At 41.1% G+C, this 14,568-nt stretch overlaps 1 long non-coding RNA gene across 1 annotated transcript; it reads right to left on the bottom strand.

Moving 5' to 3' along the window:
* Nucleotides 1-319: 319 nt before the first annotated feature.
* On the bottom strand, nt 320-4,793 carry LOC127913000 (uncharacterized). Its single transcript, XR_008084338.1, has 4 exons — nt 4,738-4,793; nt 717-843; nt 567-605; nt 320-438 (listed from the first exon to the last, which is right to left on the bottom strand). It is a non-coding gene; the product is annotated as an uncharacterized LOC127913000 (long non-coding RNA).
* Nucleotides 4,794-14,568: the final 9,775 nt, after the last annotated feature.

Below are 14,568 nucleotides of genomic sequence, written 5' to 3'. Positions count from 1 at the left end.
ACTCAGGGGATGATGAGAGTAAATGAATCACGGCTAGCCGTCAGGGACAGGATACAATTAAAGTGCCCCTAGCAGAAGCTAAATTAAATGGAACTGATTGTAAAAGCAGTCTCAAAGATGACAGCCTTGAAAATCTTGAACAATTTATGAGACACGGATACAGAGATGTATGACTTATTTGGACTGCGGGGGGGGCTACAAATGATCTGTGGTGTCAGGAACTGGTCAGACTGTTTATTTAACTAATTAAATTACCTGAGGGTGTGGGTAAGAATATGACCCTATAACAAACCACCTACTCATTCAGGCAGTGAGGTTATTTATTTATTTGAAAACTCTGGAGCATTGTATCAAAACCAACAATACAGCGCATATTTTGCACTTGTAATATCCAGCTTTGGATGGCTAGCAAATGTGGTGCAGGGCGTTTTTAATCTCCTGAACACAGAATGAAAAACAATGAGTCATAAAAGCAGTGATATGCAATCAACTACATATTTATAAATGAGAAAGCATTTTTTACAACAAATGTAAACAACAGAAAGACACACCAGAATGGCACTCACGTCTGAATTGGCCTTTGAAATACAGCAACATCTTTGATTCTGTTGAAAGTGAAAAATAATATTTGTTGTGGCTTGTGGGAGGCACACAGCAATGCTGTGGAGCTAGCTGTGATTACCCTGAACCAGAATGGGAGAGAGACTATATCTTACCAGTGCAGTATTGCTCCTCAGTCGGGGGCATTGCGTGGTGGACGTTCTGTCCCACAGCCTCCAGGAAATAACAAGGAGACACACTCTGACACACGCTGTCTTTACAACATCAAACACAACCCATGACCTAAGAGAATCACACCACACAAGAGGAGTTCCTCCCGGGAGACAAATAACCAGAGTCAAGGATAAAGACACTGAAGCAAGCTGTTGAGTGGCTACTTTTTAAGTAGTCAATATCTTCAGGGAATGCTAAACAAAGCAAATTAAACCAATTTTCCAACATATTTTGATGGTGTAAAAATGAAGGCATCTTTTCTACTAGATGTCCTCTCTAACATTTAGCATACTGTTTTTCATCATCGGTGACAACAGGAGAACCATGTATTTTGAAGTTATATTTTAACATAAGATTTCAGATTTTGTCTTTGTTGGTTCCGCTTTTCTGGGCTCCGTTATTTACTTAATTAATAAGGAATGCTCAAAATGTGCACTTATAACAATTTGAATCAAAATACAGCTTTAGACAGAAGTCAAAGATCAAACATCAAACATACAACTGATGTCTCTCCTGAGTTCTGCCCTGAACAAAATAAATTATCTTATATACCCAAGATCACACCTTCGCCTATGTCAAAACCTGCATCTGCAGCTAAAAGAACAAGTTATTCTTAACACAAGGTTTCTGAGAACCTGTCTCAGCGGTATGCAAATCTGCCCTTGTTTCAGAGAAAAACACACGCTGTCTTTCTGCGTCTCGCTATCACCCACATTCCCTTTTCTCACCTTTTCTAACAGACCCGGGGCTGCAGTTTTTGGCAGAATGCTAGACACAGACAGAGGTCTCAATATTCAGCTATACAGTGAACATAAGTACAATGACACGTAAGCAAATTAATAACAACATAATCAATGGTGGGGTTCTTTGGAAGACCCAAAAAAGACCCATACCTCACAAAGTGGAACTGGCAGCATTTAGCAACACGAAATCTTATTAAAGGGGAATTTCACCCTGGCTCTTCCACAGCATATAGTCATTACTATGTTAACAACATTAAGTTATCATAAACATCACAATTAGAACGAGCATATTTTCATTTCACTGGTAGAATCGGGAAGTTTCGATACCCTGTGCACTTGTCTGCTCATAGTGAACAACAATGTCCGGCATTCATAGTGAATGCTGATACTGCCCGCTAGGTAGAAGGCGCGTGCCCACAAACTTGAATAATGGAGTTGTTTACTTCAAACGTCCAACACACAGTAATCTCAAAATTTCTATAGGCAAGATTTGTTTTTAAATGTTTAAATTTTTTTACTGCCTTTTTCTCCCCAATTTCTTGATTACGATCTTGTCTCATTACTGCAACTCCCCATGGGCTCGGAAGAGGCGAATGTCGAGTCATGCGTCCTCCAAAACATGACTCGCCAAGCCGCGCTTCTTAACACCCGCCACTTAACCCGGAAATTAGCCTCACCAATGGGTCGGAGGAAACACCGTCTGATGACCGAAGTCATCCTGCAGGCGCCCAGACTACCACAAGAAGTCGCTAGAGCACGATGAGCCAAGTAAAGCCACCCCCCCCCGGCCAAACCCTCCCCTAACCCGGACGACACTGGGCCAATTGTGTGCCACCATATGGGACTCCCAGTCACGGCCGGTTGTAACGCCAGGCTGTAGGGACGTCGTACGTTAGACTGCTGCGCCACTCTGGAGGCCTTAAATGTTTGGTTTTCACTGTTTGTCATCATGCTCGTGTGGTGTTTTGTGCCTGGTTGTGCTAATTACAATGAGATATCATTCACCATTCTACCTACCAGAGATTTATACCGATTCTGCCAGTGGTTTGTGGCTATCAAGAATGATGCAGTGACCAAAGGTTATCGACGACAGTGGAGAAGTGATACAATACCATCTATTTTTTTCCTAGCCAACCAAGCGGAAGATTCTCAATTAGAGGTAACCTAACGTTAGCTAGCTGAAATAATGTTATAAATTACATGACTGTAGCGAACAAGTTACACCCCTTGTTTTTGCAATTCGCTGGCAAAATGTTGCTCTCCTCCGCTCAGGGTTAAGGGACCGTCTTAAAACTGCAACGCCTACTTTTGAATTTTAAAGAAAAATGTCAACAGCTTCTCAACCACATGACATATAGCTCTCAAATGAATTTGACATTGTTCAGAGTCCTCTTCTCCAGTGATGACCCGTCATTCAGGGCAGGTGCCTGTTTTGCATGTTATTTTGGCATTAATACATGTCACATATCCCTTTACAATGTCCCCCCAAAAACCCTTGACTTAATAATAAGTTTGTCACTACATCAACGCAAAATCTTTTGGTGTACCTGTGCATGCTGGTACCTTGCATCTACCCTTCTTTTCAGCCATAATCATCCATTGGGCTGTTGCATCCAGGCGCACATTAGGGACTGGAATTGGAGCAGCGGGTCCTGTTCTCCTCTTCTCATACTCACCAGCAATTGTGGAACTGGGACAACCTTTCTTGCACTCCAGACTCTTTCGACTTCAGCATAGGCCTTCAGCGATGTATGACTTGAAGGTATGCAGCTTCATTTGTTCCTTGTTTCTCATGTCAGTGCCTTCACAATCTCTTCGGTAGAGCAGCCAGGTGGTCACAATGATCATATCGTGACGTGGAACACCAGCCGGTGGTACCACTTCTTTGATCTGATTTTGTTCTGTTACAGTGCAATCAGTGAGTCAAGCAGATCCACCACACCCATATTCTGGTAGTATTCTTTCACCACAGCAGGGCAGGGGACTTTGGTGATCATCTTTCGCTTGCGATCCCACCTGTCAACCTTGGTGACAGGGTGGGGTCCAGTATAATCACTCAGAAGGGTCACTGAGCAGTTATCGTACCACTTCACAACGTGCAAGGTGGTTTCTCCAACCATGGCCATCTTCTGTTCAAAATATCCACATCCTGTTCTCTTCAGCTTAGCATCGCACATCAAGTTGATGCCTGGTAGCCTGTTGCCACGAACAGTACCAGTGCAGTGAATTCCCTGCTGAGCCAGTGTGAGCACAAGACGGACACTCGTGAACCAGTTGTCAAAGTAGTTCTCTTGCTTAGGTACAGGCTGAGCCAGGCTGAGGACAACGTTGCCACTTGCTCCCACATCTGCTAGCTCAGGGGGTTGTACAACTTCACTGTGTAGATTTCTAAGTTGTGCGGGACACCATCAGAGCAAGCCAAGACGAGTATCTTGTAGCCCTGTTTCTTTGGTTTTGATGGCAGTTATTGCTTCCATCTATTTCCTCCCTTGAATGGGACCATCTGCTCATCAACAGCCAGCTTCTCACCCATTGGGATTGACATTAGTTTTGAGGTTAGATGAGTGACCAGTGGTCAGATCTTGTGGAGTGGATCATCATTTTCCTTCTGTCTCTCTTCATTGTTACTGAAGTGCTGTATTTTTTTTTGATGGCCTCCCATCGATTCAGTATCATGGTATCAGCAACTTGGGACACTTGGCAGGCTTTGTTCCAAAACATGCGGGTGCCTGGTAAACCAAACAATGACATGTACAACACAATACCCAGGAACAGCTCCAATTCTTTTGAAGTGAGGTTAAGGGGCTCGTTTGCGTTACATTGTATCGCATATAGACTTGACTGCCCTACAATAACTTCCAGAATGACTTCAGAGAAAAACTGCTTGAAGTACTGGAGGGAGGACATGATATCATCAGATCTGTCGCTCAAACCTGATATGGGGATCCACTCTTCCTGACTCTCTTCAAGCTCACTGTCCTCATTGTCACTCTCCTCAAGCTTACTGTCCTCACTGTCAGAGGGAATGACCCTAACAAAATTGGTCTAACTGCACAATGTTGCCCTGAGGCAATGAACCAAAAATCAGTTTTAGTATATAAATAAAAACGAAATAAATATTTCAACAATCAAGCATACTTCATTACATACTGATGCACATGCATACATTTTTTATATTAAGTTATTTCAATTTAAACGTTTAAAAGTGATTTTATCTTACCAATTGGTGGCACTGTGTCCCATGTGGCTTTGGTTCCTGAAAGGACTGCTCCACCCCCAGACTTAAGGTCACACCCACTTCAGCCCCTCATTTCATTGGACACAGACATTTCAGATGATATTATATATATATTTCTTTATGTTTTTTCAATAAAAGGGGCGGTGTGAGGTCCAAAAAAGTTGCTTCTTGCCTGAGTGCAACACCATGCCATAGAGGGCTAAGTGATAATCAGCTATACACAAATTGGCTTATTTATTATTTAACAACTAACTAAATCATCACACAGATTACGTAAACACACACAGCATAGGTTATCAATTACATACATAATACAATGAAAACTGGTTGCTAGTGGACTAACTAAAGCATGACCGTTTGGTTACGCAATGGAAGGAGAAGGGTATGTAAGGAGAGGGAGAGACAAAGAGAGTCAACTTAAAATACAGACATTTGGAAACTACGCTCACCATAACCAGAATACTTAACACCCTAACAAGCGCTCATTTGGATTAGAAATGCAATATATATTTACGCGTAGATGTCTTTCTCTGTCGTCTCTCTGTTGAAACTACTCAATCGTCTATGGGAAGTGGTTCGATGTAAGTCTCTGGTTGTCCACCAGAGGTCACAATGTCCTTCTTAGTTGTAGGCTTCCTTTGTTCTGGAGTGTTCATTAGATAGATACTTCAGATGTACCACACAGTGTTCAGATGGATCTGTTCTTCCTTATCATTTTTGGTCAAATATCCGAGACTACTTTACATGCACAGCTGGAGACTGTGCATGTTTTGGTCTGGTTTACAACGTTTCTAACCATTTCATAAAAGCGTCTGCTAAATGGCATATATTATTATTATTATTATTTCAACAGGCTCACGTTCTCTTGTCTCAATGGTTGATTATTCAGGGTACAGCTAGGACCATTTTAAACGCCGGCTTCAACCCGGCATGTTTTGGTCTAATGTAAATGTCTGTGCTCACGTGGGTGTGGTTACTGACTGGGCCCAGGTTTATATGAAAAGCCGTTATCTCATTTAGAGGGCTAAAATCACATTGCCATCTTCACAAAAGTATTGTCATACTTAGTCATATATTTTTACAACACTTAGATACAAACCTGACAACTAGAATGTGTACATCCTCAGATAGTCATTTAGTTATACCATCCTTAATGATATCACAAAATAATAAACACTTTGACAGGATTGTTCTTTAAATCCCCACGACCATTTCACACATTCTTTATGTTAGAAATATTGTTCCATTATCCACTTTTGGATGTTGGAGTTTTGGCGGCAACGTCTCTATGTAACAAAGGATTTTCAGCATAGCATTTCTGCAGAGCCAAAGGGAGAGTTTCTGCAAGGTAATAAAACTGGCCAAACTCCCAACCTCTCCTCACCTGTGGGAGAGGGGGGGTCTGGCTATCCTCAAACATTTGCCTAGCTGATGGGTCCTTTTGATCCTCACGAAGGAGAGAGTAATGACACAGTTGTCTTGAAAGCACCATACATCCAGAGAATACCAGACTTTGATGACAAAATTTGCCCATGAAGGACTGCCGTGCCACCTTCCTGTTCAAGTGGTGAGTCCAAAAATGTATTGTATGCTGCTGCATACATTGTGTAATATGCCAGTGTTGTGTAGTAAGCTGTTAGTAGCCCATGTGCCTCACCATAATAATATGGTCCCTTTTCCCCTCATAACTTAGCCTACGTATCTGACTTGGTGGTGCACATGTAGCCTATAGCCTGTTTTAGAGAAATGTCATCGTCAAAATATTTTAAGAGCTTTCATTGTCTGCTTAAATGCCCCCTTTGTTTATCCTACAGTTTTACTTGGTGTATAGGGACAATACTGTAAGAATGGCCCATGTTCTGAATTCTGTTGCTGTACATTTCAAAAGTGCTGAACAAATAGTTATTGACTATGTTTGTCCTAGGTTAATGTTTTAATCAATGGATTGACTCTTATCCACTCGTCATCCCCTTATGCCATAGTTTGTACATCTCAATTGTCAGTAGAAACCACATTTGTTTAAGCAAGTCAGCCATATCAGCTATGCTTTTTTAAAGGCAATAAATGAGGCTGAATGAACTGTTTCACTGCCAGATAAGGCTCTGCTGATAACCAGGTGTCGCATTGGTAAGGTCTTGGGACTGCTGTTGGGACTCTGCTGTTCTGACAGGTTAATGTAGGCCCTAACAGTTTGTGGGCACCGTTTGTAACTGCTATAGTGCAATTAACATATAGTTTAGTGTTGTATTGTGTAGTGGCTTTGCTGGCACGCATTAAAACAATTGGGGAGTTTGGCCCACCTAGATCGACATGCTAAAATCGCCACTAAGCTTCCCTCGAATCCACAGCTATTGGTTTAGCTTTAAAAAATCTATTTATTTTAAATCACTTTACAGTGAAATACTTCCAAAAAACTTCAACAGCTTTGATCAAATGGGTGGGCGGGCAGGCAGGCAAGTTACCATTCAGTTGTCAAAACGTGGGTTGGAAAACGCATACATTTGCAAGCATGGTGGTGAAGTTAGCTTTATACTGTATTAAAGATTCAGACTTTGCTCGTTAATACCTCTTCAACGGAACATGTCTGGATGATATAAATGACATATTCTAAATCAGCTGACAATAACTGTTTTCAAATAATTTACTTTCTTAAAATTAAAAATACTTGTTTAAAACTTAAATAGCTTCCACTCCATATCAATTGCATGAATTCAACCAACTGTTATTTGTTTAGGGACTTGGACAATATGGTGAAATAAAATGTATAGAAAATAGCCAAAGCCAAAAAATACAAATGTAATTGCCGTAGAGTGTACATACAAGGTCCCCGAACAAATAACAGTTGGTTGTACTCATGCAAGTGAATGTTTGTTTATTTTATTTATTTTTATTACAAAATGTAATTTATTGAAAGTAAAAAAAATACAAAGTAATTGCTGTGGATTAGTGAGTTCGCTGAATATATTACAGTTGGTTTGAGATTTCTATGTCATATGCGACTCATTTCAGGAAACTACATGTATGTTGCACGTCACTACTTCACAGGAGCAGCATTTGAACGTGAACATGTATTTTTTTATCATATTATTATTATTATTTTTGACAGTCTGACAGTCTGGCAGAAATGCCTTCTGGAACATATTAACTGTCATGTGCCTTAAAACTTTTTTTATTTACTATTTTACACCTAGGGTTACTATACATAACTTTAACCCAATTTATAAGAGATTCGCCCGAAATTTAAATATTCGAGGCATTTATACACTGCTCAAAAAAATAAAGGGAACACGTAAACAACTCAATGTAACTCCAAGTCAATCACACTTCTGTGAAATCAAACTGTCCACTTAGGAAGCAACACGGATTGACAATACATTTCACATGCTGTTGTGCAAATGGAATAGACAACAGGTGGAAATTATAGGCAATTAGCAATACACCCCCAATAAAGGAGTGGTTCTGTAGGTGATAACCACAGACCACTTCTCAGTTCCTATGCTTCCTGGCTGATGTTTTGGTCACTTTTGAATGCTGGTGGTGCTTTCACTCTAGTGGTAGCATGATAGCATGGTAGCATGGTAGCATGAGACGGAGTCTACAACCCACTCTAGTGGTAGTGCAGCTCATTCAGGATGGCACATCAATGCGAGCTGTGGCAAGAAGGTTTGCTGTGTCTGTCAGTGTCCAGTGCATGGAGGCGCTACCAGGAGACAGGCCAGTACATCAGGAGACGTGGAGGAGGCCGTAGGAGGGCAACAACCTAGCAGCAGGACCGCTACCTCCGCCTTTGTGCAAGGAGGAGCAAGAGGAGCACTGCCAGAGCCTTGCAAAATGAACTCCAGCAGGCCACAAATGTGCATGTGTCTGCTCAAACGGTCAGAAACAGAGTCCATGAGGGTGGTATGAGGGCCCGACGTCCACAGGTGGGGGTTGTGCTTACAGCCCAACACCGTGCAGGACGTTTGGTATTTGCCAGAGAACACCAAGATTGGCAAATTCGCCACTGGCACCCTGTGCTCTTCACAGATGAAAGCAGGTTAACACTGAGCACATGTGACAGACGTGACAGTCTGGAGATACCGTGGAGAACGTTCTGCTGCCTGCAACATCCTCCAGCATGACCGGTTTGGCGGTGGGTCAGTCATGGTGTGGGGTGGCATTTCTTTGGGGGGCCGCACAGACCTCCATGTGCTCGCCAGAGGTAGCCTGACTGCCATTAGGTACCGAGATGAGATCCTCAGACCCCCTGTGAGACCATATGCTGGCCCTGGGTTCCTCCTAATGCAAGACAATGCTAGACCTCATGTGGCTGGAGTGTGTCAGCAGTTCCTGCAAGAGGAAGGCATTGATGCTATGGACTGGCCTGCCCGTTCCCCAGACTTGAATCCAATTGAGCACATCTGGGACGTCATGTCTCGCTCCATCCACCAACGCCACGTTGCACCACAGACTGTCCAGGAGTTGGCGGATGCTTTAGTCCAGGTCATGGTCCCTCAGGAGACCATTGGCCACCCCATCAGCAGCATGCCCAGGCGTTGTAGGGAGGTCATACAGGCACGTGGAGGCCACACACACACTACTGAGCCTCATTTGGACTTGTTTTAAGGACATTACATCAAAGTTGGATCAGCCTGTAGTGTGGTTTTCCACTTTAATTTTGAGCGTGACTCCAAATCCAGACCATGGGTTGATCAATTTAATTTGCATTGAACATTTTTGTGTGATTTTGTTGTCATCACATTGAACTATGTAAAGAAAAAAATATTTAATAAGAATGTGTTAGATGTATTTTTGTTGAGCAGTGTATATAAACTCCAGTTGTACTTTATCAAAAAGCCTTTTCAAAATCAGCTATGAAAACCAGGCCTGGTGTCCCCGATATTTCATAGTATTCTATTGTTTCCAGTACTTGTCTTACAGGGTGATATTAGTTATGTTTCACTTCCCAAGGCTTCCACTAGATGTCAACAGTATTTAGAACCTGTTTTGAGGATTATACTCTAAAGGAGGGGCTCATAAGGGCTTTTTGAGTGAGTGGTCTGGCAGAGTGCCACAGCCCCAGTCTGGCGCGCTCACGTGAAAGGTTCCTCTTCATTTGTACAGACAAAGGAATTGTCCGGTTGGAACATTGATGAAGTTTTATGTTAAAAACAGATTGAAAAGATTGATTCCATACTTAGTTTGGCATGTTTCTACGGGCTGTAACGAAACTTTTTGAACTTTTCGTCTGACGTTCGGAGCGACCTGAACAAGCTTTTGGATTTGTTTACCAAACGCCCTAACAAAAGAAGATATTTGGACATTACTGATGGACATTATCGAACAAATCAAACATTTATGGTGGAACTAGGATTCCTGGGAGTGCATTCTGATGAAGATCATCAAAGGTAAGTGAATATTTAAAATGCTATTTCAAGTAATGTTGACTACCCAATATGGCGGGTATCTTTTGGGCTGATTTGTTGTCTAAAGGCTGCACTCAGATTATTGCATGGTTTGCTTAATCCGTAAAGTTTTTTAAAAATCTGACACAGCGGTTGCATTAAAACCTCTTCGGGATAGGGGGCAGCATTTTCACTTTTGGATAAATAGCATGCCCAATTTCAACCTCCTGCTAATCATCCCCAGAATATAAGATATGCATAGTGCATATGGATAGAAAGCACTCTGAAGTTTCTAAAACTGTTTGAATCATGTCTGTATAACAGAACTTATGTAGCAGGCAAAACCCAGAGGGTTTGAGGTCACTGTCTATTCAATGAGGGACTTGTTTGCAGTTTCTACTGCTTCCACTGGATGTCACCAGTCTTTGGAAATTGGTTGAGGTTATTCCTTTGTGTAATGAAGAAGTACGCCCATCTTGAATGACTGTCACGTTATGTGTACTGAGAGTTGCGGAAGACCAGAAAAGTAGCGTTAGTTAGTTGTCTTCCTCTATTGAACACAGAAAGTCCCGTCTTCAATTTGATCGATTATTAACGTTTAAAAATACCTAAAGTTGTATTACAAAAGTAGTTTGAAGTGTTTTGGCAAAGTTTACAGGTAACTTTTGAGATATTTTGTAGTGACGTTGAGCAAACTGGAAGCTGTGTTTTTCTGGATCAAACGCGCCAAATAAATTGACATTTTGGATACAGTGAGGCAAAAAGTATTTAGTCATCCACCAATTGTGCAAGTTCTCCCACTTAAAAAGATGAGAAATTAATTAAAAATCCTACAATGTGATTTTCTGGATTTCTTTCCCTCATTTTGTCTGTCATAGTTGAAGTGTACCTATGATGAAAATTACAGGCCTCTCTCATCTTTTTAAGTGGGAGAACTTGCACAATTGGTGGCTGACTAAATACTTTTTTGCCCCACTGTAGTTATTTGTTTCAAAATGTATACCTTCACCAATTTGGCCACTTGGGTACATTTGGGCTACTTGTGTGGGACACCTGGGTGACTTCATGATAAATGTAATGTAGCACACTCCTTTTGGAAGTTATCATTCTGAAACTTTGCACAAGTACTGCTGCCCTCTTATATTTTTCACTGAAATTGTCCCCATCATCCTATCTGAATGTTTGTTTTTATCTAGTTCATTTTAAAGATGATGATATAAAAAAAAACGTTTTTTTTCATTGTTTTATCTTAACCAGATCTATTGTGTGTTATTCTCCTACATTCAATTTACATTTTCACAAACCTCAGAGTGTTTTCTTTGAAATGGTACCAAGAATATGCGTATCCTTGGTTCTGTGCCTGAGCTACAGGCTGTTAGATTTGGGTATGTCTTCAGGCGGAAATTGCAGGGGGAAGCTGCAAGAGGTTAAGACCCTACTCGAGTTTGCTTGACCAGCACACAGTGAGTAGGCCCCCTATGGATGGCTTTCAGAACCCATTTTAAAACCCCACCTTTGTGGTGTGGGGTTTGTTGTGGTTGTTGTCAGTGGCTCATTTGGTAGTTCCCTTTTTCTGTTGAGAGATGATTTTTGGTGTCTTATTGGGGAACGTAACATACCTACAGATGCCCAGAGAGGACATTTTGTCACAATATACACATTTTTCTAGGCACTATAACCCATTACTGTTAGGTGTTACAAGAATAGCTAGAAGAAGACATTTGTCATAAAAAGTTGACAATTGATGGAGAACATTTTCATAATCCAACAACCGGCTTAGGTTCTGCCCTTGTGAGAACAGCAGTGGGAGGAGTGGGAGGAAAAGGACACAGCCCTCCACCATGGTGTAATTACTGTTTGAAAGTGAACCTTAACATGCTTTCCTGCTAGCTATTTGTGCAGGGCGCAACACCCACTCCTGATCTAGCATAAGGTCACACAGCAGGATAGATACCTCTAATTCAAATGAGAAATATTTCACAAGAACCAACTGAAGGTCATCTAGACTAGAGGAACCTGTTATAAACAGCATTCTGGAAATCATTTTTGATAAAAGTCAACAAGGTACGCCCAGCACACCGTTAACCATTTGAATATCTCCCATGGAGCATAAATATTTTATGTTTACATTCATATCAATTTCCCTTGAGACTTTGATAATGAACAGGGCTGGATGTAGTATTGTATTTATACCAATACTTTTGTGTCAGTAATAACCTTCCCACATCTCTTACTTTAAGTTTTTATTCTCTGTCAGCCAACTTCCCAGACTCTTGCAAAACTATATGATTTCTAAATTATTCCTATTATCAATCATACAAATTATGATCGATGCACTGCTTTTTATCTAGGAGTTGTGTTTGAATTAAATAATTGAGAATGCTATTAGAGAACATTTTAAACTCTACAAAGCAAGAACAGTCAAATCAACATAGCAGAAAATGTATCTAAATGCACCCTTGTACAATGTATTTTTTAATTGAGTTATATTATTCTCATAATTACTGTACAATGAATTGTCTCATACTGTACTCAAGGCTGTTCCTAGTTCTCAATTTCATTCAAATATTTTCAAAGATAATTTTCAATATTTTTGAACCACTCTTCAAAAGCATACAATGTTTTTTCAAAAGACTATTCCTAGTGCTGTGATTCACAATAAAGTAAAGACATAATATTTATATTCAATAGATACAGTATAGCGTATGATGTTAGCCCTTAACCAGTGGTACTTGCAGTTTCTATGTTGGTGGGGCATCCAGGCATACAGCCACTAGGAAACACCTTGCAGAGTAAGCGATCCCATGAGGAACCTTAGCTCAGGTGTTAAAACTAATCAGGATCAGAGTAGTGCCCAGCCATTGCTTTCTCAGTCCAAGCAAAGCCAACATTCTCAACCTGATGGTCTGTTCAATCCCACTGCTCTATTTAAGGGGCTTACAAACAGTCAGTCTCGAATGAGCACGACAGGAGGAAGTTGCATCTGCAGTTGTTTGATTAAGTGTAAGCACCATCCTAACACCTCGCTCTTTTTCCCCATTGGCACATGATTACTAAGAAGATAGACATGGTTGAGTAGTTTTGTTTGTCCAAAAAATGTCTTATTGGGAAAACAGAGTGCCTTGTTAAAAATGCAATGTGGTATAATTGGGTACATGATATTATGATTTTGGTCAGTCATGAGGTTTTTATGTTGAAACCTTGGTTAGGGCCAGATACTCAAAATGTGTTGTTTACTCTACTACAGCACCACTGAGTTTAGTGCAGTACTCTGGTGATAAAGAAGATACAGTATTTATTGGATATGCCACCAAACATGTTAATGTAACTAAGCCTTCTGTAGCTTTTCATAACATAAACCTCACAGAATAAAGCCCAAGCTAAAAGAGATTAGTAAAAACCCTTTATGCCTGCCATCCTGTCTGTGCATTGTCTCTGTATTTGATTCAATATGCAGTTTTGTTTGACCGTGCTCACACTAGCCTCCTCAAACTGACTCACATGTAAAGAGCAGCACAGAAGAAGACGGTCAGTAGCTACTGCAAAACAGTTTGTATTCAGTACTTATTGTGCATGGACAGTTTAGGTGTAGGGTCAAGGATATAGCCTTATGTGATTACCTTCAGTCTAAGCATCACTGGCTAGAGGTGACTCACTGCAACAGGAGGTGAGCTGAGGGGGTTCTTCAACACGTGTTTATATAGACCAATTAAACCTATTGTAAATGTGTTCTATTTTACTGTTGAATAATGACAATGTACAGTTTTGTGTTAGCTGCTGCGGAACATTTGCATGCTGCTGTGAACCAAACATAATTGTAGAACACTTCCCTTTGTTCCAAGGCAGAGGATAACAATGCTTATCTGCATCCACTGCTAGAGCTGGAGAGATGGACTGTGTTTGAGAGCATAAACAACAAGAACTCCCTTCACTCTCAGGAGTAGTGGACAGACAGGACAGAAGTGTTTCTATCCATCATGTCTGAGTGAATAAACATGGTGGAGCTCAGAGAGCTGACTGCTCAGTCAGGCCTTTATGGTAGAGTGGCCAGACGGATTAACCGCCATAAGACAGGGGAGGCCAGAAGGGCCCAATAAGCCACACTCACTAGATAACCACATCATAGAAAGGCCACATCCAGTCAGTCTAGTCCAGGCATGAGAGAGTATCCACTTACCTGAATGGAGTAGACCTTAGTGCATAGACAGGAAAGAGAGGAGAGCCCTCATATAGCCACATGTAAACAGGAACGAAGTGATGCCACCAAGTAACTAAGACATGCGGCACAACTCAACACACACTGTCTGATGGAGTGTGTGTCATGGAGCTGGTGTCCTCTAGGTGATTCAATTATATATTAAGCTATCAGTGCACTACTAACCATCAATCAATTAATTAAATCATTATATCTTCAAAACAAGATTTGCCT

Source organism: Oncorhynchus keta, chromosome 28, assembly GCF_023373465.1.
Source record: "Oncorhynchus keta strain PuntledgeMale-10-30-2019 chromosome 28, Oket_V2, whole genome shotgun sequence".
Taxonomy (NCBI): Eukaryota; Metazoa; Chordata; class Actinopteri; order Salmoniformes; family Salmonidae; genus Oncorhynchus; species Oncorhynchus keta.
Note: the sequence above shows the minus strand (reverse complement) of the source record. Positions and strands in the feature narration are given on the sequence as shown.